Source organism: Corvus cornix, chromosome 3 (assembly GCF_000738735.6).
Source record: "Corvus cornix cornix isolate S_Up_H32 chromosome 3, ASM73873v5, whole genome shotgun sequence".
Lineage (NCBI taxonomy): Eukaryota > Metazoa > Chordata > Aves > Passeriformes > Corvidae > Corvus > Corvus cornix.
Genome location: NC_047056.1, coordinates 104,456,797 through 104,483,774, shown reverse-complemented (window position 1 = coordinate 104,483,774; position 26,978 = coordinate 104,456,797). Strand labels below are relative to the sequence as shown.

At 40.0% G+C, this 26,978-nt stretch overlaps 1 long non-coding RNA gene across 1 annotated transcript; it reads left to right on the top strand.

The window, feature by feature from the left end:
• The first annotated feature begins 8,886 nt into the window (after positions 1–8,886).
• LOC104685417 lies at positions 8,887–24,465 on the top strand. Its single transcript, XR_751107.4, has 3 exons — positions 8,887–9,667; positions 14,075–14,198; positions 15,794–24,465. It is a non-coding gene; the product is annotated as an uncharacterized LOC104685417 (long non-coding RNA).
• Positions 24,466–26,978: the final 2,513 nt, after the last annotated feature.

Here is a 26,978-nt window from a genome sequence, read left to right as displayed (position 1 = left end):
CCTTCCTCCTTCAAGTGTTAATAGATAAAAGTGACTTTTCAATTTACATCCATGACATTCAGAGACTGGCTTGAAAAGCTGAACCATATTTTCTCTTAATAATTTTATAGTGTGAAAATTCCACACTATAAACTTTTTGACTTTGCTGCAATTTCTATGGACTGACCCTGTAAACACATGGGGAATTGGTATTGTTATTAACATCACCATGTCATCATGCATTATTCATTTCCAATTTTATAACAATAGTCTGATCTCTTGGAATTGCATCCGCTAACACAGCACTGGACTATGGAAACCTTATTTTATCAAAATGTGTTATTCTTGGACTAGAAATCACAGTTATGCAGTTGCATTTTATAGATCCGTAGAGTTTTTAAAGCCAGAAAAGGCCCTTAAATTATTTAATCTGACTTCCTGAATGACACAAGACATTTAATTTAACCCAGTTAGTCCAGCAATCTGTGTTTGGCTAAGGCTTATCTTCTAGAACAATGTCCAGTCAAGATCTAAAGCCATCAGTAGTTGGGAGAATCCATCGCTTCCTTTGAAAGTGCAGCCCACCCTCTTAAAAATATGTGGTTTGAGTTTTGCCTGAATTTGTCTGGCTTTCACTTCCAGCAATCACCTCTCATTATGCCTTTCTGTGTGAGAGAGAGTGCTGCTGTTACTGCTCAGTATTTTCTCCCTGTGGTGATACTTGCACACTGTAATCACTGAAATCATCGTTGGATGTTTTTATTAAAGTCAACAGACTGAACCCCTTTATTCTCTTATTGCAAGGCCCTTTTCCAAGGTTTTCAATAACTTCTGTGGCTCTCCTCCACATCCCAGCCAATTTTTTACCTCTTTTGTGAAACAACGAAACAAGAACTGGATGTAATACTACAGTGTGTGTCCATTTATAGGCAATCCTAGTGCTTCTCAGTGCTTTCCCTCAGTTTCTCTAAAGCTATCACTAATTTAGATGTGCCTTGGGCAGCCCCCTGGCACTCAGGCCAGCTGGAATATCACAGTTTGCATCACTACTCTTGAATGCTTTTTATCTTTCACAACAGGATGTTGACATCCAAACTACTTTTCAGTATTGCTTCCTGCCAATTTCTGATACTGAGTCGGTGTTTGGAAATCATCTGGGAAAATGCTGTCAAAGGCCAAAAACCATGCCAAGGATGAAAAATAACCATCCCATGGTGTGTATGTTTAAGGGCTAATCCCTAGGAACTTTTCCTGGAATTTATTTTATTCAATATGGTAGCCTAAAATGGTCCAGTTACCCTCAAAGCATCACTTATATTTTTAGCTTCAGTGAAAGTATGAAAAAAGACACATTTTTCTTTTTTGTTTTAAGAACCTAGAGGACAAATATGTGGGCTCAACTGGTCACCTTGGCTACATGGAGATATTGTCAAGTTAGATATCTCCTGATTTTCATTCACCCCATTTTCCTCGGATGCCTATTTTTGAACAGTTTCTTTGTCTGGTAGGATTTGCCTCTCCCCACTTCACCACTAACAGTAAGGGTACTTGGACAATTAAGAGTCCAAGTCTAACTTTTCATGACAAGATTTAGGTGAAATAACTCCTGCTCAGCTTCACTTTTGTACTGATTCCTACTCCTATGGGGATGACTTCTTTTTGTGATAAATATGCATCTAAATCACAGAATGGTTTTTTTTTGTTAAAATATTACCCATAAATATATTTACATGGATATAATAAACAGATCTTTAATTCATTTTCTCTGACTTTTACACGAAGATTTGTACATGAAATAAAACCTTCTGTCCTGAGTTTTCAAAATACAAACAGTGGTGTGTTTGTGCTTGCACCTGGTTAGGTGAAAGCCATGGAAGGTCCTTGCAACCAGTTTCACTGTATCCAAGAGACAGGTCCTAGTGAGGCATGGAGTGCTGAGCACAGCATATTCCAACTGTGAATGTGAGACTCATATTCAGAGGCTGTCACCAGTTTGGGCTGTAGAGTGGGCTAGAGCTGTGGTAGTTTGGGACAAAATTCCTGCTCTGTTCCGTCATCCTTGATACAGGACAGTAACTCGTTGTGGAGAGTGCAAGGGATGGCAGATATGATAACTCTCAGCCACCCGAGGCAGATCTATCAGCAAACATGAATAGCAGTTTTGACTTTCTTCTCACTTGTAAACCAGCTTTAATATTAATTTGTGTGAGTATAGAAAAAGCACAAATTGTTGTTCTTACCTCAGAAACACCTGTGTTCAGGAATAATTTGAAGTGATAGCTGATTTGGCGTGAACCAAGGCAAAGCCTGTTGCAGACATACAGTGGAGATTCATTATTACTTTCACTACATTTATTATCATCACCTTCAGTGACACATACAGTGTTTCTTTCATCACCATGTAAGGGAGTTAAACACTACAGCTGCAGTCTAGTATTTCTCAGCACCTGTCCATCTGGCAAGTCTTTGTTTGCTGAAGTTTGTTCTGCCACCGTTGATTTTAGATTTGCGCTTTTGCAGCTGATCAAAGAGAGGAGATTACTTAAAACAAGGGCTTCCTGGGCAAAAATATAACCATTGGTCTAGTTTGGATTTAGAGATCCCTGGCAGTGAAAGACCTCTGGGCAGACTGGGTTAGCAAAAATGAATGTGCATGCAGTTATTTATGATACCACTCTGTTATTTTTAACACACTGTACATTCAGTATTTTCTTCCCTTTATAGTGGAAGATCATTTAGATGTCTCTTTGAAGACTAATTTAGGAATGTTGGCAAACATGAAACATGTGAAATTTATTATATTAATAATATCTGATGAAACAACAAATGTGAATAATCCTGCTGAGTACAGAGAAAACAAATGTGCTCTTTTTATGCTGTAGTTTATCTGATCTTGGTAGACAACAGTTAATATATTTTGAAACAAAATATGCATGGCAAATGTTTTCATAATACTCTTATAAAAGTATTTCTTTCTCATTTTTAGTTTTTATTCTCTCTCTCAATCTTCCCTTTGTTTTCTTCAAATAAAAAAATATAAAACATGGATGTTACCATCTGCAAAAAACTAAATTCTCCTCAGCTGTGAATTCTGTTCCAGTAGGTTCCTGTTCACCCTATGTACAATAATATAGCATGTAAAACAGTCCAAAATGCAATGTAATTCACAGAGATATTAATAAATTCTATGTTTCTTTTCTGGTAGGGAAGCCAAGCAGCTGAGCAAGTTGGAGCTTCACTGCTGAAGTTGATTGAAATAGCATAAAGTAGGGCACTTCTATAGTGAAGTCATTAATATAGTAAGAAATCCATTTGCATTTTTGACTCAGTAATTTATTTGGTGTGCTATTGATTTGATCTCTGCCAATAGAGACTAAGGGCTTGGTCACAGCTTTGTTGAATTCACTGTTAGGACTGATATAGAATGGCTGGAAGAAAATTGTATTGGGCAGGTCATGATTGGGCTAACTTGGGAAAAGCCTGGGAATTTTTGACTCTAGAAGTTGTATTCTTCTCTTTGTTCCTCCACTCCTCTAACTTGCTGAGCTTACTCCAAAGGGTTGAGGGCACTTCACTGGCAGAGGCCTTATGCCCACTGCCATCCCACCAGGCAGGCCACAGGATACCCTTAGAGCATCCCAGAAACCATCCTTTAGAGAAGTGAGTCAAATACTTACTCAAGTGTCAGTCTTTCTGCTTAAAACTTTCCACTGCTCACTGGGGGAGATTCAGAAGTGTCAGTCCCATTGATTTTCCTTTTTTTATCCCCTTGGTTTGTTCCTAATTCTCTTAGATGAGTTTTTTTAAAAAAACCTCCTTCTTGATTGCTAACTGCCAACAGGGTAGCTAGTGCCATTGCACTGGAGGAAGTCAGCAAATGAACCCATGTGTAAATGAATGCCATTAACCATCAAATTAACTTCCTCAGCAGTGGGGAATACTGTACTTCATTAAAGTTCCACTCCTATTGTCAATTTGCATCTAATTTACAATTTTAGTCTAGGAAAGTTTATCCCTGTTTTTTGTTAGCTAGATTAACTTTAAATACAGTATTTAAATTATGTTTTTTGGATCTTTCAGCAAGTCAAAGTGGCTGCCAGTTCTCTAGAAATGAGCAAACTGACTGTTTCTTATGAAACGTACTGTTTGCTTGAAATTCGCACTGGGGCATGGCCATGTGTTTGTACATATGTTTCAAGGATGGATCTGCTCTCTGTTCATAAATTACGAAATTGCTTTTCATTACTCCCTATGAATTCATCCTGAGTTTGATGTTAGCAAAGGACCCAGTGAGATTTCAAGGAAGAAATGAAATAATTTCAGATCATTTTGCCAAGTTTATTGATAATGATAATCAGCCTCTGATGGTAACCAGCTAAAATCCCCAGCTTGTAGAATTGTCTGTGGTTTTGGGATTTTTTAAAATGTTGCTCAAGATATCTTTTTCTACACCCTTTTCATTGACAAGAAATGTGGGTTTTCTGTTGCCTAGAAAAATTGATAAATGATTGGTCTTGAAGAATAACTGGAGGCTGGGAGATTTTCAAAGTAAAGGATGTTTATCAGACTGCTTAAAATATGTTGTTATTAAAGAATGAAAAAATGAGCATTTTGAGTAAGGGAAGTTTTTTTTAACTTCTTGGTAGATGGATATACTTAAATTATTTTCCAGTAAAATTGCCTATTTCTTGTATTTCTAAAGTTTAGAAATAGCAAAAAGTATATGTTCATACTTTTCTTTTGCATTTTAGGAAGGCAGAGAGAAATCAAAAATATAGTGTTCCATGTGCTTTGAAGGGCTAATCATGCATTTTGTATAAAATACATTGGCAAACACGTGTGACAGGACAGATATCACTAATACCTTCATATTTTAGGAGACATTTTTCTATTTTCAAGCTGGTGTCTGGACTATTGCAGTGAAATGCTCTCTTTGACTAAATTTAATATGTGCACATTCTGCCCATTCTAGCCTCGAGATCTGAATTCTACAGCTTTGGTAATGCTGCTAAATAAGACAGAATAAAAATATCCAAGAGATTCAGGATAGCAACCTTTTCCAGCAGGGTACTGACACATACATCTAAATTCCGCTGAGGCTGTCCAAAACATAAATGTTTACTGAATTAGGGCTCAGACTACCTGGGATGAAACCCAACCTTTCGTGCATTTGTTTTCACATAAGAATTTTGACGCATATCAAGAGATAGTAGATAATAAACATAAACATTTTTTTTCTTTTTAAAAGTTTTGCTTCTCCTCTTATTCAGAAAATAGATTTGCTTCCTCTGGAGAATGGAGACATCCAAATGGCAGTTCAGGAATGGCACTTCCTTTTTAGCAGAGTTGTGAAAATAGTTCTTTTAAACATTGCATTGCAGCAGTGTTGAGGAATCTCACATCTGTAATAGTTTGTAATATTATATGTATAGGTTAGATGTGGGCTGAAGTAAAACCAAGGTGAAGGGGCCAAACCCTTTGCAATGTACCTGGTACACTCTTTCTGGTCACATGTGCTATTCTGATTGAATATTTTCCCCAGTCAAATGTAATTTCTGGAACAGGTAGTATAAAACATAGACTTTTATCTTTCATATATAATATTTGAAAAATTGCTCTTGCTTTCACAGGCAAACTGCTGAATCAGGTCAGAGTTTGTAGTTTTTCCATCAGCACAAATTAATTTAAAGGCCTCTTGAGTAATAATAATAGATTTAAATTGCTTATAGGGTAGATTTTAATAAACACTGCATAACATAGAGCAGTGCCTAGCATAACCACTTGATTCAGTGCCAACAAAATATCATATTTCATTGGGGCTCTGAAGAAATAGCACAAACAATGAAGATGTCTGAGGTATGTCACAATACCATGATCAAAAGGAATGTATTATTTAAATATTGTAATAAGCCCAGTGATGTCTTTTGAAATAGAATGATTTTAATTCAGAAACATCTGCTTGAAAGTCCGAGGAGATTAGAAATGTCCGTTCATGAAAACATACTAATTAAAGGCTCTAAATACTTAAAATAGTTCTATGCCTATGTAAGTTAGTCCTACTGATAACAAAACTCGACATGTTTCATATTACTTCAAGTTCTTTTGTTTGAACAAGGGAATAGATAAACAAAAGGAAATGATGCTGTTGATTTTAAAATTTTGTGAAAATATAACCTAAACAGAGGTCATTCTTCAAATGCATGGTCCATATGACTTGGCTGACACAAGTAGCTGTAAGGATAATATCATGTTGTAGGAACAGTGGGACTCAGCTCTGTGCAGTAGCAGAGTGGAAAGGAAATGTAAACTGAACTGCTCCTTTATCCACCATTTTTGATGTCTCAGATATATCTGTGTCAGTAGAGGCATAAACTACTGCAGCTTCTGGGTCTCTTAATAAAAATTCCAAAAATAATTATCTTCTACTTCATGTAAAAGTATGGAATAACTGTTTTGTGTTTGGCCTGCAAGTCATCAGGTGTCATTATTATAAGTGGGCTTCACAAGCAGCTGTGTTGTAGAGGAATGGAAAAACACTTCTGTTAATTGTGGCATTATTATTTGGAAGAAGCTGCTGTTCAGATTGCTGCTTTACACTTTTACTAGTCAAGTACAATTCCACTACACTAGCTGAGCACAGACCTTCCTGCTAAGTAGGCCACATCAGCAAATATTGTTTTCGTTATTCATTAAAGAAAGTTTAGCTGTGTGTAAATTGTAATCCCATGTTTCCTTGAAACATTAGGAATGTAAAATACATATATAGTTGAATGCCTGTTTCAAATTTCTTAGTGTCAAAAAAAAGGTGAACAAGGCAAGGTCACACGCATCCTACACACTGCATGTTGGGCACAATTAGAGAATTAATACAACCCAACAACACAATCATCAGGACTATATCTCAAGAGGTATTTGGGCATCAAGCCTGTAGACTAACAAGTTAAGGTGTACATGCCCCAGCACCAACTCACTTACACTTTCATTTCTGTATTGCCACATTCAGTGTGATGCTGTTTGCTAACATCAAAGATCTTGCCAGAGCCAGCTTGACTGTGGCTCTTCCTTAAATTGTCTTTGATTTATGGAGTGACTTGCTGGACACCTGGTGGCCAGCCAAGTCAACCCACTGCAACTTCACAGTAGATGCCCCCTGGAATGATGACCTGTGACTGGAGTGCCTATCAGGGTGCTACTCTCAGCTGCATGGACGAACTCTCAGTATTGCAAATCTTTATATTCAGGTATTCAGATATTCAGAGCCCAGGCAACAAGAATCAGAAGACAAAAATTACCCGTCCAGTCTCCCTGCACAATCAATCACAATCACTTGAGCACGGAAGAGTGAGCTCCCAGATCAACACCTAGAGTGGTAAAACACCAGCTCTGTCAGGAGGAAATGCTGAAGAGACTGAGCTGAATTTCAGCTGACCTACAAGAACTTAGTCCATCCTATATGCTGTTTTAATGACTATTAACTGTTTTTTGGAATTAGGTGTCTAAACCTGGACAACCTTGGGTGTAAAAACCTGTAAAGGATAACCCCTTATGATGCCCAAAATAAGAAGCCCATTCAGATGGAGGCTCTGTCTATTTTGGAGATGAGATTTACAGGCAGGACAATGGTGACTGGTCCCGCTGGCCACACTATTGCTGATACAGGCCAGGTGCCATTGGCCTTCTTGGCCACCTGGGCACACCCTGGCTCATGTTCAGCTGCTGTTGATCAGCATCACCAGGTCCTTCTCCTCTGGGCAGCTTTCCATCCACTCTGCCCCTACCTGTATCACTGCAGGGGTTGTTGTGACCCAAGTGCAGGACTCACCTTCTTAAACCTCATACAATTGGCCTCAGCCCATTGACCCAGCCATTTTTTCCCTGAATTGGATGAATCTTGTTGGATTTACCTCACTGCTCAAGTACGACAGCTGAGAGAAGCTAGTGTACTGAAGTGGCAGAAGTGACGACAAGTGCCTTTAGAATAACTAAGCAAGAATGAGCACTTCAGCCTTCACTCACATAGTGTTACTTGCACATCTGACAGAGCTGACTGCAATGTGGAATCAAAGAATTTGCTTTATATAAATAAATCCATAAAATCTGGATTTTCCCTTTCTGCTCCTCTGCTTGCAGCTGCAGATTCCTGCTTGCTGCTGTAGCTGCACATCAAAAGAACTTTTCATAGACAGAACTGACCACATATATTTCATCTTCCAAAACAACTGTTTATGGAGACTCAGTTCTTGGTGTTTGACACTTAAGACATCAGTGGTAATAAGCAAAAACAGTCACATGTGTAGAACAAACAAAGGAGTGGGTGCTTTGGCATCATTCTCTCTTTTAGCTGAAGTTCCTGCGTTTCCACAGACTTTTTGGGACAGTCCCACTGGCTGCTTTAGGACACTGTCTTTGTTCTGTCTCTATGGACTCCTCTGCAGAACCCAGACTGTGAAATGTGTTTGTAACTTCACTCAGCTCATGAGTACGTATCTTTTTTCATCTGGATGTGTCTGTACTCTCAAATGCCTGTGTTCCCACTTCCTTCATCCATCGTGGTCCCATGGCAGTCTACCCTGTGCAGATGCAGTGCGGTTCACGTCTAGGCTTCCTTCAGGAATAGGTTAGTTAGTTCCATTAGAAACCATCAGGTGCATTTCTTGGGGAAATTTTGCTTCCAGACTTCTACCAGTAAGCAGAACAGATAAATGTACCTGACTTGGATCTCTACACAGCCCTGTAACCCTCTCCAGGCAGGGTGCTTGGAGACTTCAAGCACTCCCGTATGCTGTCATGCTCCAAGGTGTGCAGCACAGAGTATCTGTCTCATGCCATAAAAATGGGCTGCAAGACAGCATAGAAAATATTTTTAACACCATAAACTGTTAAAAGCTATAAGATAATCAAGTCTCACTGCCACAGAGATACCACACAGGGACAGAGGAGATTCACAGGCAAGTGCTATATTGTGTGTGTGTGGTCAGTGTGCTCTGGACAGCCTGGGTGTGACCATTCTGCACCCCTCAAGCTCAAATCACTCCCAGGGGCAAATACTTTTAGCATATAGAATACCAATAGACATAGCATCTGTGGCTTAGTTCCTCGTCCTTGCTTCGAAGGGTTTTTTACAGAGCTATCCTTGTAACATCATGAATTTTCATAGGATACGGTGGGCAAGGGAGCTATGAAGCTACAACTGCGAGAGAAATCAGGTACATCACTGGGGACATCACGCACCTTTTTTTTTTAAGCCTGATGGATCTAGAAGTGGGGGTGACTCTATGCCATAATTCTAAGAATCTTTAAAACTGACACCAAGGAAATACAGGACAAGAGAATAAACAGAGAACTGTAACTTACTTTCTCTGAAACGGTGTTAAAAACCTGCCAAAGCACTGGTTTTTGGTCTCAGGTAAATATTTCTAACTGTTTTTCATCATAACAGGAGGAAAAGATTTTGCAGCTGTCCTTGGTCAAATGTCAAGCCTTCCTACCAACTGTTTCTTTTAGCTTTTGAAGCCTTTTCCACAGTGTTAAACATTTACTCATGATGCATAAAAGATGAACCCTTGTGTTTCCTTTTGCCTACAGAACTTAACATATGTAATGGACTCTCTCACCATCAAGATATTAACCACTGCTAGAAGCTCCTTTCTCTGGAAATCTTTCCATCGGTGAAACTCATTTACATAAGGTAAGATTTATAAGTCAGAATAATAAAATTAATTCCAATGGGAGATATGCAAATCTCACTTTTTAGTCCAAATCCAACCTTTTTCCTTATACTTTCCTTTCTGCTTATCCTTCCAATCTGGATTTTGCTAATATTTTTTAGGCCTGAACTAAAAATAAATACACACCTCCCTTTATGGGAGAAATTATGTTAAATAACCACATTGTTTATTTTTACCTTTGGAAGTCATTCAGATTTAGCATTGCTATGGTTATAGTATAAAACATCAACTGAACAGACCAATAATAACACCCAGCTGTTAGACTAGTACTCTGCAGGTCTCAAGGTGCTTTATAAATGTCATCCATGTAATCACTCAGTTTGGACAAACACATGAACTGAAAGAACAGAAAACTCAGATTATTTTTTCATGAATACTCATATGCCAGTAGTAGAAATCGGTTTTCTGGATTCCTGGACCATATCTAATAGTCACTCTTGGCTGTCTTTGAACACTTGATACCAACCCTATTCCAACCATAATCTAATAAGTTTTAGCCAGAAAATTTTCTGATGGAAATGAGAATAGCTTCTTACAAGCATACTACTGAAACTGTTCCTCAGCTGTAGTGGCCAGATCACTATTTTTAAGGACTAATTTTCTACTTTGGGAATGGCTCTGGGTTCCTGGCCAAGAGCTCTGATTATACTCTGCCAGTTCTGTGGGCTAGGATAACTGGCCAAAAGCCCACTGATGGCAACCTGGGAGTATCATGAGTATCTCTGAGTGTGAGACTCATCTTGGAAGCACCTCTGCATTTTACAGAACAGAGAGTCCTGGAAAAGAAGGGGAAAAGACAAAGAATGAGATAGAAAAATCACAGTTTTAGCACAGATTTCCACGAGGATTTTTAACACAACAATCATTGTTTTGGGCATACTGACACAACAAACCAAAAGTCTTTAGTGAAAGCTTACTGTACTCAGCAGAATGGTGTAAATGCAACCAAAAAGAGTTTTTAATAAGACGTTTTAGTTTACCCTGGTGTCTTTTACATAGCATTTTCTAGTGGCTATGGAAGGCAACTAGGAGTTGAGACTGCTTCATAACCCTAGGGTCTGCCACATTTATTCACCTGCAGAATAATTAAATTAATGCTCCTCAAGATCCTTTTCATACTTCAGTAACAATGCTATAGTTCTTGAAGGATTTCCAGATGAAAGATGTATTAAAGGGAAAAATAAGCTACTATCTTTAATATATAAATAATATTCATTTAATATATAAATTATAATTATTAGCAATTAATATCACCCATAGGCAGTTTGTGGCAAGCTGTTGGCCCAAGTACACGGCCCCAGTACCAACTTGAGGCTCCAGCATAAGCAGGTTCCAAGGAAACACATGACAAAGGAAACTTTGCTTCAGATCCATATTAAGGAAAAATAAATGTTTGAATGAGATGTGATTTCAGATAACACAGTTGATAGCACTGACCTCTGGTGCTAGACATCCATATAGAGGTTTCCTTAGAAAGCAGAGCTTGCTGACTTTTGTTGAGCTTCAGTGCCACGACCACAGTTCCCATTGTGGCTCACGGCCAGTGCCAAGCCTGGCACAGCTCAGCATGAGGGGCTTGTTCTGAAAAACCAGGACAAACTCACTGATTTGCATCAACAAAATCCATGGGGAGGCTTATTGAGAACCTGCCCAGGACAATTCAATTAGCAAGATTTAGTTGCCCGTTCTGGTGAAAGCAGAGAAAGAGAGGATGTTGGGCGAAGTCCTCCACCAGTTTAAGTGGGTTCACTGCCATTGGAGCCAGGGGAATGGGGCCTGTGATTGCTGTGCATAGTGTAGCTCGTTATAGATTCATGGAGTCTAACACCAATGAGATCACTGTGCTCAGTTATTTGACATCCCACTTCAAACAAGCCACAGGACTTCCCAAAATCTTTGCAAACAGAAATCTCTTTTTTCCATAGAATGAAAAACCATAAATGTATATGTTACACAGAGGTACTTCTGTTTACTTTGCATAAGGTTCTGTGAATAATTTGGGGTCATTCTCTAGGACTGCTAAGTGAAAGGGAACTGTTCTATCTCAGCTGGATCACAAATGAAACACCCTATAATATGCATGGAAGCACTTGTATGGTATAAATAATATTTTTAATCAGTCATTGAAATAATAATATAAAGTTCATTTTATTAACATTTGAAAAATAAATGTCTTCACCTCCCTTCATTGGACTTGAAAGGAGGAAAGTTTTACATTCCCTGTGAAAAAAATAAAGTAAAAAATGTTTAGAGAAAGGAATGATTTGACTGGTTAGAGATCACAAATCACTAATAATAATAAGCTCTGAATATCAGATGCCAAACAGCTGCAGAGCCTCTTAAACCTAATTCCTCTTTCTTGAAGGATATGGCAAGTTTGGAAAAGAAATGGTTGCCAAACTCACCATGAAATGTAGACAGAAATTTTTCTTTGAATAAATCACTGTCACCCTCGATAAAACCATATACAAGTGTCTTGGCATGAGGGAATGCTGCAAATTGGTGTGCACAATGAAGACAGAGCTCATGAAACCTGCAGACAGAAAACACTAATCCAACCCACAAAGTGTAGTAAACAACCCACTCATACGGAGGAGGTGGTAGGTGTAGATTTTATTGGATATATTGCCAGGTATCGCATGCTTTCCCATTACATAACAAGGTACTATGCAGTTTATACCACTGCAGTTTGCCACCTGGTATAAAAATGTATAAAATTCAAAGAGTAATTATTTGGAAAAGTCATATGAATGTTCAAAAAAGTATATGGAAGATGATTATGCCTGTGAGTCCATTCCTCACACTTGCACTTTACAGGGCAGGTGTCAAAATTGCAACTTATATATGTAAGAATTACGGAAAGTTTTAAATCCTCAATATGGAATATTCATTCCTAGCAAGTGCCAAATATCCCAGCTTTATAGATACTGGAAAAGCAGTTCATCTACCAATCTTTGTCAAGTTCACTCATATTCCTAATACTCTCCACTATGTAAATACAAATCACATCATTAATTGCTATTTTTGAGCACTTTGCATTACGGAAATATGGTGTATTACAAAAAATTATAAGGTATTCAAGTTTCTAGAAACTTGCAGGATAGTTACACAAGTCTCAGTCTGTTAGCAGCATCTAGGGTTCCCGCTTCAGAAAATATTTATGCTATAGAACACCTTCCTGTGCTTCAATCCATTTGCACTTTATCAGATATCAGAGCAGCAATGTAGTTAACTGTGTGACCAGCCAGTGCCCACTGAGCAAGAGGTTTTGGGTTTAGTTTGGGGTTTTTTAAACAATTTCTTCTGCTCAGTGCTTTCTTTCTGCTCCTTTTTTTTCTCCTTCATTACTGGTAATAAGTAACACATTACCCTGTCATGGGGAAAAAAGAAATATCTGACTGTGCTAGAAAAAGTTGTTCTCTCTCTGATTTACTCTGTAGTCCTTCTGTCTGCTAAATCCATGTTCATTCTACCAAGCTCCAACCACACAGAATTATTAATTAGTATAGTCTAGTATGGTGGCAAAAAGTATTTATAGAGACACAGGAAAGATTCCTACTCAGTGAAAGAAGATGGGTTTGCAGAAAAACAGTGGCCTGCACTATTGGGAAAGGCAGTTCTGTTCCAATTCCGAAGCATGGCATCAGAAAGATTTGTCAAATCCGAGTTACTTAATAGAAAACTGAGTGATACAGATGATGGAAAACAGGTGAACAAGGAAGGATGTGGCTAAAATCCTGCTCCTCTGGGACTAAAGCATCCCTTCTGTTTAGGATTCACATTTCTAGATGCTGCTGTGGAGTTGAGGAGCCACAGCACATCTCAACAATGAATCTAGACCATTCCTTTTTTTCACAGATGAAAAAAATCACCTTTCCTCCACATTTGTCACTACTGACAACACATTAGTTACAGCAATTGTTTTGGATCAAGGCCGTCACTGCTCTCTCTTATTCATAGGTCTTTTGGAAGAATCAAATCTGGCCTTGTAGCATCCCTGAGTGGGAGAAACAGAGTCTTGGACACCTGTGAATACTTAATATGATCCAAACGAAGCTAAAAATAGCCCTTCCAGAACAACCCCTTTGTGCTCACTTTTCAGCTGGTGTGGCTGGTTTTGCCCTTATACTGTCTGAGTAGAGGTAGCCCTCCTTCCAGCCCCTCCATCCGCCTTCCCACACAGGTCCTGCACAAACCCACAGATGAGCTAAGGATGGAATGCACCTCTTAGGTGCTCTGTAAGCAGGACAGACAGTGGTGTGGGATAAAAGACAGGGAACAGCCGCATTTTGCCTGAAGCCCATTCTGTAGGGTGTAGGCTGAGAGGAGGCTGACTGGAACAGTTTTTAATTTATGCCTTCTTTCAGGGCACAAGGATGATTTAACCACTGGCTTTCTCAGTGCTGCCAAAACTGAGACAGCTGGGAGCTGAGGACCAAAACTGAGGCACCTGGAGAAGATTAATACGGACTTGACTCCGTTAACACTAAGGTGAAGCATTTATAAGTACTGAGATGTAATTCAGGATGAACCTAGCTGATTAAAGTTTTCATTTTAGAATTTTTCTCTCCATTTGGTATATTGGACAAGCTAAGATACCTGTTGCTTGACCTGTCCTCCATTTCTGCACTGAGATGATAGAAGTTATGCACCCACAGAGGTATGCTAACAGATAAATATATCATGGCTGAAGCCTTCTGGTGGGCATGATATAAAGAAGAGATTGTTTTATACAATCCCAACCATTTTATTATCATCTCCCTTAAAAGTCCTATTGTGACAATACCCCATAAATCAGTGTGGCTTTGCCATCTTCATTGCCACAAGAGTGCCCAGTGTTCTCACATTCATGTGAGGCAAACTGCCACTCTACAGTTTCCAAGAGATTGGTGTCTAGAATGGAGTCAGCAGAGGATCCTGAAAGCCTTCCAAAAGAGACTTATCCACAGGTGCCTGGTTTCCCCCCTCATTAGTCCTCAACCTTGTACTGTAGATAGATTAGAAAATACATAATAATTTCAAGGCTATGTCTTCCCAGCTATGGAAATTGTGAAGTGTTCTGGCCAGCAGTGAAAAAAAAAGTGGATCCATGTGGATGGATGTGCACACCAATGTCCTTCCCTCTGTCTCATCCTCCTCTTTCTGCTGTGCCCCTGCACTCTGGTTTGCCTGTGAGGTCCCACCAACCTGCTCATGCATCTCTGTGCTGGAGTATCCCAAAGGGAAAAATTTATTCTCTCTGTAGTCTTCTTGTTATTATGAAAAAAAACATTATTATGTTGTTTCCTCTGATAGCTTTTATCTAAGCATTGCCTGAATCCATGTATTTGTAATAATTGCTACTGATGTCTGGCTCCTTTTTAATAGTAAAACAGGTATGTGCAGATAATATAATAATCCAAAGAATTCCACAAATTATTTATTTTCCCCTGAAATTCTGAACTAAGATATAATACTAAAAATATTAATGAAAAAGTTGATTGGTTTTTCTTTTGCTTCCCCCACACCTCAGAGGCACTGCAGTGCTAAGAAGGGATGCTTTGAATAATGGTATCTTATTCCTCAGCCTACTGCATGTTTTAGTCCTCAGTGCTTCCAGTACTTCCTAGTTTGGCTTGGGATTTTGGGCTGGTTTTGGTGGGGTGCTTTTTTTTAGGGCTTTATTTTTGTTAAATTGCTGCCATGGGGCTTTTTGAGATGAGAACATTTTCTGCATAACAGAACATCTAGCTTTTCCGTGACTGTCTTCCTCTGTTAAAAAAATTTCCTATTGTCTTCAGCAATGCCCTGGACTACAGTGATACTACTGTTATTTTCATTATGATATCACAGAAGAATCCTAGTCATACATTCAGCCACAAACTCCAAGGACAAAATTCATGATCTAGCTCTAAAATTGTATTAACATTTACACAAGACAAATTCTAAAATTATTTTTAAATGCTTTGTGTATCAACTGGCCTCTAACAAACTCTAGTCATGAGCCATAACATGGTGCAGGTCATTGTCTTTCATCAGTATCAAAATGCTTTGATGATATAACAGGAGTGATGGTATTCCATTATTTACATCCTTTTTATATGCAGGAACCTGGATAGGAACCCAGACAACCAAGAGAGATTGTGGTCAGAGGTGGAGAACAGAAAACAGGAAAACAAAGCTCAAACCACCCAGCTCTGAGGGGCCTCTGCTGGCCAGGACATCACTGGGATAGTTTTGGTTTCACATTCCTGCAAATTTTTCTGCATGATCCTGTGGGACACATCTTTCCTGATCACTGGATGAAGAGAAACAGCTTAGGTTTGCACTGCTGTGCACATTATCCCTCACTTCTAACTGAACCCTGGTAAGATCCACTACTAGAGGTCAGGTATCTTTGGACTAAGTAGGGCTACAGCACATCCTCTGTGTCTGAGTCCCTGCCTGGCCATGTCCTTTGTATTGAATTCCCATAGCCTCTAAAGCTTGGCAGGTACACCCAAACTACTACCAAGAACAGTCTTAAGTCCTTGCTAAACTTTGAACAGTGGCTGAGGTTTGTTTGGGAAGATCAGAGACTGCTCTAAAAATTAAAATGAGCAGATGTTCAGGTTCCCCTGCTAGACATAGCCACACTATCATCCTAAGCAGTGCACGAGGAAAAAATGGGTTCATATCATTCAGATCTATTAAGAAACCACAGTGAGGGACCAAAGTCATCCTAAAATGTTTAGGAGGACACTGCTACCACAACCCATTTTCTAGGACTCAGACACAACACCTTTGTCCATTGTGAGATGGCTATCTCTGATCTCAGTTTGCCCACAGGAATATCTTTTAAAGTTCATCTAGCCTTTCTCACAGTGAGAAAGTAATCATGAGTTCATCTGAGCTGCCAGAGGAAGCTCAGGTACCAAAACTCTGAAAAAATGGTGATTGAGAAAATATGATCCTCCTCTCTCACAGAAAACCATTTATGCTCTGCTAAATCCAAAAGACTGGTCTTGCAGTCGCAAAGACATTTCCATGGCTGGAAGGGTTGGAGAAAGCAGTGATAGAGGGTGAGCTGACAACAGAAGTTGCTCCAGGAGAGAGATGGGGAAATGTCAAAGTGGGGAGAGTGCTGCAGTCCCAGAAAGGAACACCCAGTTCTAGGTATTACGCAGTGTGTAGAAAGATGAAGATTATTTTCCTCTGTTTTCTATTTTCACAAAACATCTGTCTGCTAGGCAGGAAGGATTAATCTCTGTCTTTAAAATACTTCAACCTATAGGATCTGGATAGATGTTCATATATATTCTCTGTCACTATATTTGGGTTAGTCTATGACCTAGAGTGGAAAAATGCCTTTTATTTCAATTAAATGTATCTTGCTATCATATGGAGAGCCTGTGGGACAAGGCAAACAGTTAGAGAGCAGGGAAAAAATACACATGACATCCATATTATGCAAAGCAAGATAGTGAAGAATGTTGCGTCCAGAGATTTTTACACAGTTCACACTACTGAAGAGAAAACACCTCCTTGCTATTTCAAACAAAACCTTATCATCGGCATGGTTTTCTGCAGTGAAAGTGTGTATCATTGGAGCTGTCAGGTGTACTTCTTTGGTGCATACTTTCTGTGCTCAGTTATTTTCCTCTGCCAACAGAAGCTCGAACAGTGCAAATCTGAGTCTCATTCTAGCAGGGTCCGCAATCCCAGTGAAGAATGGCATTACCTGGTTTTGTCCTGTCAGGACATGGGCTACTCCAACAGGCAACAAGGGGCATTTTGGCAAGAATGCACCATGGCAACAGCACAGAGATATCATCAGCACCTCCACAGTAGTTGCCATAGTACAAGATTAAGACCAAGTCTGATTTCACAGACTGTATCACAATGGCTTTCAAATAGCCTGCCCAGATTGTCCCAGCCTGTTCCTGACATCTTCATTACCTCTGTGCAATAAGTGTTACGTAATGTCTGTGACTTGCAAATATTTGATTATAAATTCAAATTGCTGTAAAATTCACAGTTAAATATGAGCTGCAGATAGGTTGAAACACAGATGTTTCTTGCTGGAAGTAGTCCAGAAAGCCAGATTTAACACCATGACTTCCCGGAAAACCAGTAACAGACTCATGACTGGCAGGACTGTGGCTGAGACCAGTCACACCTACCATGCCCTCTGCGTCTACTCAGGGAAATGTTACAACTCCTTGACTACAATATCAGAAACTTTGCCATTTGTTATCCCATACACTTATGTATCTCAGCCCTACTATTTTCACCCTGCTTACAACCCTTCCCATATCTCCCCTCTTTTGTGCACTGTTTGGGGTGTGGTCTAACTACCCTGCAGTACCCAGTAGCTTTTACAACTCTCCTGCTACACACCCAGCATTTGACCCTTCATGCTCCTCCTGCTGCAGGATCTTCTGCCTCCAATCCCCTGCTCCCCTCCAAAGCTCCAGATCCAGCTCAGGTCACTTTGCCTGGTGTCCTCCATGAAGGGTGTCAGAAACTAGGAATAAAATAATTTATGGAGAACATTTAAAATCATTCCATTGATCATGTACTGAACTGCTTTTAAGGTATCTTGGAGGAACTTTTAAAGTCCATCCTGTAGTACCCATTAGTGCAAGGCCATGGAATGTGTTTTCCTTGTACCACAGGTACCAGCTAACAGTGTATTCAAGTCATATTAACTGCAAATGGACCCAGCAGCAATTTCCAAACTTCATGTATTTCATCACAAGCCTTGTGCTGAAAAGCCTAGAAAATGAACACATAACCTCCATTAACACTGCACTATATCTTTTTCACTTATTCCAGAATAAATGGCTAAATTTTCCCACAGTCTCAAAACAGCAGGTGACTAGCAAGAGAAAATATCTTGCTTTGCTCCCCTTAGACCTCCTAAGCAATCATTTTCCCTGTTCCCTGAGCTCATGGATCAGTGAGAAATTCTCCAATGTTGAATTACAGCTGCACAGATGTCAGTGGCCAGAACACCTACCTGCCCAGAATATCTAGTGCCTGCTTCCCTATTTCATGAAATATCCTGTCCTCATTCTATCTCAACATTTCCTGCACATAAAGACAAAGCTGGTGTCAAAGCTTGCAAACCCACTGTTTCTGTGACAGAGACCTACACGAAAAATATCAAGCCAGCTACTTGAAGCAGTTGGCTGCAAAGACCTTTGGAATACAAAGACTGTTCATTGAAACAGGACTTTCAGGCATATGAACATAGGTTGGAAAGCACTTACTATCTTCAGCCCCCTTGATGCTGATGAGAGATTATGAGGATGACATTTTAAGACAGAAATTGTTTATTTGTGATAGAAACTGGAGGAAAAACAAACCCTTGGTTATTTTTTGAACTATGAGCAAGATTTACCAAAGTGGCTTTGGGGTACATTTCCCTTATCAAAATGTCTTGCAAAATCTGAGAGGTATGAAATGGTTGGAGAAATCACAACTTTTCAGAACTGCAGCTAAACATGTGAAAAGGCAGCTCGGGAACTGGCAGAGAGCAGTGTTTCCATGAGCGGGAAGTCGACAGAGAAACCTTGCAATGACCCAGGAGTCAGTAGGAAAGGACAGGGAGATTAATGTGGTTTTGAACAGACAAGCAGCTCTTATGGAAAACAAGTTGTACTGAAACTTCCCTCCCACTCTCTCTCATCCTGCAGCCTCAAGTGGCTCTGTGTCTGGATCCCCAGACCTCCAAAGAACTATCAGACTTGAAAGGCAAGGTCCTCAAGAACCCAAACCACTGACCACACCAGTGCCCGCCTCAGACGCCTCTGACCCAAATATGACTTTATTGCTGCAACAATATTTCTTCCAGCTCTTCAGATTCCTGAAAGGTCATCAGGCAGAAAACCCACAGCCACCAACAGCTGTAGTCTGTAATGTTCAGAGTTGTGGGAGCTGTCTGCATTGCACTGTCACTGATAAGTTCGAAGCACAGTATTTGCCCCATTTTTTTTTTTTAATTTATAGTGCTCAGAGTACGTATTCACCATTTTTGCAGTTTTGCACTTTTGGTTTTCAAAAAAAAAGAGATTATTTTTACTCATTGCTGTAATTTTAGTTTGCATTTAATAATAATAGTTTGCGGCTATTAAAAACATAATTTTAAAAAATTTTATTTGCAAGAGTTAGAAAGTTTGTGATGCAGTCTGGGAGACAAGGGTACAGTTTACTGTCCTTTAAATGCAACCTAACTTGCACACAAGAAAATCACTTTACAAAATGAGCTTATGGGTAGTAAATGGTTCAAAACCATGCCAGTTCTCCAAATCAGAATACTGACATCATCCCGGCAGTGTCATCTTACCTTCTTTGTCCAAGTACATGTTCCAGTGCTCTCCTGACCTTCTCCAGATAAATATTTAGGTAATAATTTTTTGTTGTCATTGTTCTTGTTTTTGTTGTTATTTAGTAAACTTTTTTGCCAAGGAAGGTAGAGTATCAAGAAGTAATCAAAGAGAAGGTAAGATTAATTGGCAGTGACGTTATCAGCAGACTAACCAAGGTCTGGATACAGACCCACTACTGTCACCCAGTTATCCACACAGTTAAATTGGCTCTCTGGTACTGTTTTTGGCATCAAACACCATCCAGGATAATGCCTGGGCACAATTCAGGTGACACAGACTGAGGACCACCCTTCTCTTTGTTTTGGAAGGGTATGAATATGAGCCATGCCATGCCAGATGGCCTTAGGGACAAATCACAGTCCTTGGCCCATTTAATTTCCTCATACAGATGTTGTTCCTCCCTCTGCAGAGGACTGAAGACCTCATTTTCTTTAAAAATAGAGGAATGAGCTGTTGCAGCCCTAGCCCTGTGCATCAGATCATTATGAATCCTTCTAGAACTGCCTGATTAATCCTTGTTATCCGGACTTTCTGCCGGCACCCTGTCACTGCCCCTCATCTAATGCTGCAGCACAACCCCTTCCCATCAGGTAACACTCAGTTCCACTGCCCAGAAGGGCACCACAAGGGGTGAAGTGTCTTCAGGAGTGTGCTGTGAAAGTTTTCAGTCCAGACTGGAAAGGCCCATAAGTACCCTGTAATAAATGTAGGGACAGACTATTTCTCATCAGATACAAAAAATATACAGATGGAGACTAGGCTAAAAGGTTTTGGGTTTTGATGTCCTGCACTCAGAAGTTACAAAATGAAGCAAGTGACATTTACAGCTGTCATATGAAGTCACTGCTATATATTCTTTAGTTGCAAAATAAAAACCCTCTTTCTCATAAGATACCTCTCTCATCTGGGATTAGAGACCAATGCTAAACTGGTTGCAGTTATCCCAATCCGTATGCACCACCTTCTTCTATTTGCATCACACCTTTTAGCCTACTCCAAATTACTGAAATGTTTTCCTGAAGGGCCTTCTTTTGCAAATTCATTTTCTCTCTTGCTGGAATTCACTTGAAATACAAGAGACACAGTGTGTCCCACTGCTAAGGTGCAGCCTGGGCTGTGGAGAACATTTTGACCCTATGGCCAAAGATTTTTCTGTCTCTTCTCTCAAGTAGAATTAGTTTTTTACCATCCTTCCCACTCTTGCCTTTTCCACTTGTTTCATTTATTTCTATGCACCAATCTTTTTTTTTCCTCATTTCAGTTTTTGAGTCCTACCCTAGAAAGTCATTGCCACAATTTAACATACATGTAAGTCAATTTGCACCAAAAAGGTATCCTGCTCTCCTTCCACACCCCAAACATGGTCCTTCACCTATCCCTGACCACAGCTGTCGGTATTCCTTCCGTATCCAAAAGCATATGAAAGTCACTAGGGTTAAGTGAACAAGTAATTTTTTTTTGAATTGGCCAAGAAATGAATTTTCGTAATTTAAAAAAATAACTTTTGTGTTCACCCAAGATCTCCTAAAATTATTTTTGTTTCAAGCTAATACCTACCATTGAAAACAATGCTGGTTGTGGGAGTTTAGAAAAATAATAAGTAGTTGGAATAAAGGTAGTTTCTAGGAAACATCTGATTTTCTCTTTATAAGCAGAAGCTTGCACTTGTCTGAAGGAACCTGGGGTTTTCATGCTACATTTATGTCTTCTGTCTTACCAAAAGCCTATGTCATCTACTGGAACAAAGGCTGCATGCTGAGGGGAACACATTTATCTTCATGATGGATGTTTGGCCCATTGCCTGAGGCCACAGCTCTATAGCTCTATAGCTGGAGATGGTTCTGTAGCTATATAGCTGGAGATGGTTCAGTAGGTTTGGTAGAATGGTTGTTAAAATTGACTGTAAGTCCTGAGCCAGCTGCCAAAATCTGCCTCCAGCAAGTGCAGCTCCTGGTGATTCCTGTCCTCCCTCATTATCTTCAGAGCTTGCTCCTCCCTCTATTGTCACTTGTCTGTGCTTGGCTTTGGGGTCCCCGTGGCCCCACCTGCACTTGCAGTGCTCTCATCACCTCGAAGCCTTCAGCGACTCTGGTCACACAGCCTTTGGGGCTCCTTTGGCCTCCCACTGAATTTGAAGATTAAAGAAGCCAAACCAGCTCGTTCACTGGGAGTTGCAGGCAGTGGACTCTCTGAAGGAAGGCCTTTGGTGCTTTTTTCTCCTTTGGAGCAAAGGAAAACAGGCTAATTAAAACCAATGGACTCGGAGAGGTGTTAGCTGCTGCCTCACACATTGGGTTTATAGACTGAATCTTGTTCTCTTTAGGCTTCCAGATTTTTCTCAGTTACTATTTCTCCTGTCACATACTCAACTGTTTCTTGTCATACACTCACTGCTTGTGCCTGCCCTTTGGAAAAACTTTTCTACAATCCTACACTTCATCAGTACAATAATTGTTTCAAGCTTCCCTGTTAAACGTAGAGAGCTAGTGTGATGCACAGCAAAATGGAAGGAAGTCTTCTTCTGGATTTCAATATGTTTTGAATGAGGTATTTTTCCTTGCAGAATCCTGTTTTTTCATCGTCTTTCACTTAGTTTGGTATTCAAGATGTGTGTGAATGTGTGTGCCTGTGCTTGTGATCTCCATCTACCAGACTTTTAGCCCTGAAAACGATACAAATTTGGGAGATAAACTCTAAAGACATCATTGATGAAGCATTGAAGCCAATTCCATGTTTTAATCCTGCATAAATTATCCTGGAACTCAGCCCACATTTATTATGTGTGAGAGAATAGAAAAATAATGGGATTACTCAGAATTTTCAGATGATTATAAACATATGGTGCAGGAGGGTATAAGAACAAAACATACTGAGGGAAATATCAGTAAATGAAAGGTTAATAATGGAAAAAGTAAGTTTGGAACCTCATATGTGGCCTATTATCAAACACTACTGACATGAAAGAATTCCTGCAGAACTGTTAAAAGTGGACAGCTAGTAGTTTAATGATTGTAGCAAGAAAACTTTAGGCATTGGAAAGGAAACTATATGATTATAAAAGAACTCATCACATATTTAAGCCTCCTATGAAAAATGGTAGTTTTGTGTCTGAGGTTCCAGACTGGGACTCAGATCTTGATTTATTTCCCAGTTCTGCTACAGATTTCCTCTGTGACCTCGGGGCAGTTACTTTGGGAGAAACATGTTGAAGCTCCTAAACGGCTTAAGAATCCAAGTCCCTTTACCAAAAGGGGCATAGGAACAGATTCACAAAGAGAAAAGCATATGAGAATGCCAACCATAGCCAAGGCTATCCCCAAAGTGACAGTGTTCTACCACATCACTTGCCAGTTCTGAGCACCAAGAGGCCTCCATGCCTCAAGGAGAAAGGCTGCCTTCTGAATAGTCATGGAAAATGAGCAGGAGGTGGCATGGGAGGGAGGGATCAGCTGCCCTCTGACCTCCTGTGGGTACTGTGAAGCAGGCAGACTTGGGAATTGCTCTGTCTCATGGTTTCCAGCTTCTGCTCAGTTTTCATTGGTGGCTCATATCTGGGAGAGGCTCAGTTGTGATGTCTGGATCTGTGCAGGCAGAAGATGCCAGGATTTACATGGTCAGGAGGTTTACCCTGAGAGAAACAGGGACTCCTGGCTATTTGCATCCTGCTTGGGTTGAAAAAGAAGGGGCCAGGAATAACCATCTCTCTTGAGGACAACTGGTTTTGGTGTGGGAAACTTTTCACCTAGCTCACTCCCACGCATGGCCCTCAGCACTGAAACCTACATCCCAAAAATCCAAGAGAAGTGATAAGAAAGAGGGGTAGTCTGTGCTCTCTTGCTCCCAGTCTGTGAAGCTGAATTGTAACCAAGACACTGCTCCCCTTTTCTTCCTTCGACCCTTGGGCTTCCTTATCAGGGTTAGGAACAAAGTGTTTATTTGTTTGCCAGTGCAGGATTTAGCTTCCTAATAAAACTCACATAGCAACCAAGCAAGCAAGTAAACATGAGGCACCTAAGTGTTGTTGCCTCCAGATTTCTGACAGCTTTGAAAAATAGATCCTTTTTGCTGTTGCCAGCTTGTGAAGTACAAATAGCAATAGCAGGATATTCTTTGTCTCCATCATCCTGTATTAGTCCATGCTGTACATAGTCTCACAGCTCTCGCACAAAACAGGAATGCAAGCAGTAATAAACCTGTAATGCAAGTAGGAGAGCCAAGGATGGATATTCATTCTAGCTTTCCATATGCTGTAGCACTGATAAAAGGATCTTTCGGACATCTCTTTCTCCTTCTTAATATGCAGCATGGTCATAACTCAGAAACTGCTTTGGACAGGATTCACAAACTGCTGTGTCTGTGTAAAGTCAGTTGAAAGTAAATAAAATACTTTCTGCTTTAGTCCCTTGGATATCTCCAATTGCCATGGTTTGTTTCATTCTGCATGGAAGTATATGAAGCTTAAGGTATGGGGTAGGTCATTAAGGTGAAAAATTTTAGGTTTCTGAGATTCAAAAACGTTCTAGCAGAGAATCTTCCTTTAAAGCACATATTTTGTTGTCAGTGGTTTTGGCATAAGAAAAAGATCCATATAAAACATAGGAAAGAATGTAGCATAAAGGGGAAAAGGTGGATCCTCATAATTTAGAAAATAATATTTTAGTAATCAGTGTTTGCTAATAGGAGTGGGGAAGTAGAAGACAATTCATAAATATCAAGGTAATTTTTTTAATTTTCCTCAAAATGTTTTCAACCTAGAATACTCCACCTACATCTTCTGCCTTCTCAGCAAAGCAAAGGCAGGCTGATCTCACAGTTAGCTGAGCTTGATGCACTAAAGGAAAGCCTGTTCTGAGTACTGACTGCTGAAAATTGCATTTCATCAAAGTTGTTTAAATCTTTAGGGTGAGAATAGGAGCAATTTCACATATCCAAGTAGCTAAAGTCTCAGTTAATATGTTAGGTTCCACATTCAGAAAAAAAAATTAGAAAGTTTCTGTCACTGTGACCTTTGGTATCTGCTTTTATAATCACTGTGATCAAAGCAGTCCTTCTGTCATGGGACAGGATTCCCTTCTGGAATATTTCCACAGAACTTGAGACAGCTGTTGCAAAAACATATTTTAAAAAGCTGCAGGAAATCTGTCTGTAGCTGATGCTTTTCCCAAGTTTTAAGTCTTGAAAGAATCTTTCTGTTTCCTGTAAGTAACTGTGTCTTTTAATTTGATGTATCTGCTTGTAGAGGGGAATCCTTTCAGTGTCAGTTTTTCTCTGATGTTTTTCTGAAATCGCTTTGGTCAAAATTATCTTTCTAAATCTCTTGGCTACTGTATTTGTTACAAACTACCACTGAGCCATAATCTTCTGGGTCAAAGGGGCCATTATGATCATCCCATTAGACTTTGGACATAAGACACTATGGGGAATTACAAGATAGAATTGGGTTGTGAGCTGTAAAACCTGCCTGCAGAGGCACATGGCAGCACAAAGGAGCACAGGCAGCACAGAGAAGCACAGGCAGCACAGAGAAGCTTGTCTCCACTGGGCCCTGGGGGGAGGAGGTGTCACAGGGCAGACCCCTACAGAGAGGAGCCTGCTGGGAGCTGATGGACGGGTGAACAGCGAGTGATGACCCCATAGAAGGACATCTAGAAAGTGTGTTACTGATGTGGCAACATGGGATAGGTCATGTAGTGAGAATTACCATGTAAGGAAATACTGTGCCTTGGAAAAGTGTATAAAACCAGCTCATTCCTTTGAATAAACGATTCAGTTTCGCTGCCGGTCTGAGTCTGTGATTCAATCACTGACAAGACACAGTACAATTTCAGTGATTCCCATGGAAAACGTGTGCCTTCTGGTTGACATGCTCATCCTTCAGAGGAACAGATTTGTTGGGGATTAGACTGCTCCTGCTAGGATTGCCTCTACTAGGACTAGAGAGGCCAGGGAATCAGCTTAGTAGTTGTGGTCACTCATCCTGAATGTCCTGGCTGCATCCCATCTGGGTCCTACATGCTTATTTTTAGAAGAATTACCAGTCCCAGTTAATTTTCCACTTATTCTTAAAATTTTGCTGTCTGTAAATTACCTTGCAGCACCACAGGAAGTGAAAGGATACTGGAACATGGTGGTGTTGCAGAGTTTCACAGTGCAGCCAAAACTGGTGTCATCTAAGCATCAGGCTGTGTTGAGATACACTAATGTGCTTCCAGGGAGCTGAGACGTAATGAAATCACACAGACTGTGAAGGAGCACAGGTTCCCTGCCTGTGGACTGACCATCTCTTTTCACAGCTCAGTGAAACTCCATCTCTTCCTTCTGTCCTTGGCAGTGCATTGCCATTCTCTCAATCCTGCAGTTTGGAGGTAAATGATGGTCCTCCAAAACAAATGTCTGCTCAGTTTTGTTCCATGCTTCACTGAAGCATAAAATGTGGTGTACATTGACTCCTTTGCTGTGGTTTTCTTTCCAGACACATAGCTTCATACCCATCCCAGGGCAGAGCCCCATGGCTGTGGGAACTCTGATGAGGGTTTTTCAGTGTAAAGGCTTTTGTGCCCAAAACGTGCATACCAGAATTTCTTTGCAATGAACAAGGTTCAGAGTTATTGGCCCCATGAACCATTACACAGCTGCTGAACTCCCACCACTACATCGTGAGTTTACTGTTTGACATCCTCAGCCCTCTTCTTGCATGTTCTCCACTACCTTCGAAGTCTGCATTTCAATCCATTTCTATTTTTTCCATGATAATACACAGAAGAAAGACTGCTGTTGCCAGTTTTCTTTTATCTACTTAATCATTCTAAATTCAAAATTTGAGGTGATAAATACAGTAAATATGTTTTTAATTTGACCTGATGGATAACAATGTCTGAGGATCTTTCAGCACTTCCTAGTAAGAAGTTTATACTGTGCT